Source organism: Toxorhynchites rutilus, chromosome 3 (assembly GCF_029784135.1).
Source record: "Toxorhynchites rutilus septentrionalis strain SRP chromosome 3, ASM2978413v1, whole genome shotgun sequence".
Taxonomy (NCBI): domain Eukaryota; kingdom Metazoa; phylum Arthropoda; class Insecta; order Diptera; family Culicidae; genus Toxorhynchites; species Toxorhynchites rutilus.
The window spans coordinates 95,549,942-95,552,385 of NC_073746.1; the positions used below are offsets into that span (position 1 = coordinate 95,549,942).

The following is a 2,444-nucleotide window of genomic DNA, read 5'->3' on the forward strand; positions in this document are numbered from 1 at the left end:
TCAAGCGGCCGCCATTTTGTCAAAAATCATTTTTTGGCATGTTCGAGGTGCATGCGATACCGGCATCTTTACTGACTAAGAATATGTTCGATTTTTTTGTTTCAGATAGCCAGAAGTGCTGGAATCGTGTACACCATTGCACAACTTTTTTTCAACCCAGTCACTTCATCAGCTTGCAACTATTCTAATTAGGAATAATTTTGATGTAGGACTACGTCTTTCATTTCTATACTGGCGTGTAAGTTCAAAGTTTCGAAAACGAAAGCGTTACGCTGGAGAACGAGATTTTGAGCGGTTATAACTCCTAAACAACTGAATGAAATGATATGATAAATACATCATTCGAAAGATAAAATGTTTAAGCGTTATATGCTTGTTACTTTTTGATCCAAAAACTTGTTTCAATAGCTCTAAAATTGCTTGCAAAACAGGCTATTGAAATCGCACCAATCGGTATATAAGCGAGTGCCGCTCGGAAATCCACTTAGTTATGATTGCGCAACGATTGAGGTACGATCGCTGGAATGGATGGATGTTTCCCTAACACAGACTTCAAAACCATGGAGCCAGGAGAAATCGGCATTGCAGAATAGATGGAAGCAGCTGGTACTTTTGTACTCGCTTGAGTATCTGGAAATTGGAATGTTTCCCTAACACAGACTTCAAAGTCATGAAGCCTGGGGAAATCGGCATTGCAAATAGTGATGTCTAAATTTTTCATTTATTCGATCATCGATTAATCGTTGGGGTATTTTTCGAGCGAATATTTATTTCTTGTAATAATCACGTATCACGTTGTCATTCCGGTCGCGTGGTCTATCGGGTTGTCGATGTTGGATGGTTGGATATAAAAATGTTGGATAAATCAATTATATAGCCTTATTCTTAATCCAAAAATGTATTAACCTTGAGAAAGATTCCTTTTTTCAATAATCGCGATTACAGTGACAATTATTCGATGTATTCATATTTTTGTTTTAAATTATTCGATACAAAATTACTCGATTACAATTTCAGATGTTCAATTATTTGAATTAATCGAACGAGACGTCGGTCTAATTGCAAAATAGATATGGGTACTTTTGTACCCGCTTGCAATTTTGCAAATCGGAATGTGTTTTCCCAATACAGATTCCGAAACCAAGAAGTTGGGAAAACCGGCATTGCAGATACATTCAAGTCGGCAATACTTTTATATCCCCAATTATTAAAAATACTCCGGAATTCGTTTTACTATCACGGTCTACAAAAGCGGGTACAAATGCAACGCTTTGGCTCGATTATTCAAGACTGCATTGGAAGATATCTTTTCATGTCGCCAACTCACTGATCTACCTGTTTGACGATTAGGCAAAATGTTGATAACTATTAGCTGCGATAACTACTACCATAATGCATGAATTGACTAAAATTGGGATTTGTTTGCAATTGAATTCGTGAATAGTTTCATTCATTCACTAGTTTAATCAATAATTTAATCAATACACACAAAAGATAGCTCTGCGCAGCGGCAATATCGTACCCAATGTGGAGCATCCGAGGTGGGATTATTGCTAATTGAAGAAATACATTTGATTACTAAGCCAACGGCAGTCCTACGTCAACCTTGCGGTTATACCATAGGTATAACCCATCCATAGATTTATTTTAGTTTTTTCGTTCAATTTTTGTTTTATTGTTAAAAGGTAGGTGAACAAATAATGATATAATGGATGGTAAAAATATTTTTTGTTTTATTTTTTCGGAGCTCGAGAAAACATTCGAAATTCGTGTCTCTACACTAGAATACTCCTTTAAGTCAAATGTTGTAATAATATTCCAAGCGCTGCGAAAAAATATTTTTCGTGAGTGGCAATATAGTTGCCACGGCCTTATAAAGGGTTAAGCTCTGATAATTTAGATGTGGGGTCTTCATTCCGATGATTGTGGCGCGCCCAGTAGTCGGATCTGCAAGTTTTTGACAGCTTTTTATCGTTTGTGAGCAATTCTTTTATTTGCATTTTAGAACTAATATTGTTACAAGATATCATACATCATGCAAGAGAAGAAAATAAATGAAATAGCGGATTGTTAGCTGTTAGCTTAGGAATTGGGATACTCCGAAACTCTGGACTTGGAAAAGAACGTTTAGATGTGTTTTCAACTGGAAAATTAAAAGACACTTTAGAATATTTCTTGAGGGGATACTCTAGTGTAGAGGCACGAATTTCAAACGTTTTTTCGAGCTCCAAAAAATAAAACAATGTATTTTAACCATCCATTATATCATTAACTGTTTATTTATCTTTTTACAATAAAACGAAAACTGAACGTAAAAAAAATAATTAGAATAGTTACAAGCTGATGATGGTGTACACGATTCCAACCCTTCAAACGATATCATGGTTTGATTGGCAATACTAGTTGGACAGATGCATGTCACGTGGCAACCATTTCATACCACA

At 35.7% G+C, this 2,444-nt stretch overlaps 1 pseudogene; it reads left to right on the forward strand.

Moving 5' to 3' along the window:
* The first annotated feature begins 1,496 nt into the window (after window positions 1-1,496).
* LOC129780958 (U4 spliceosomal RNA) lies at window positions 1,497-1,683 on the forward strand (annotated as a pseudogene).
* The last annotated feature ends 761 nt before the right edge of the window (window positions 1,684-2,444 follow it).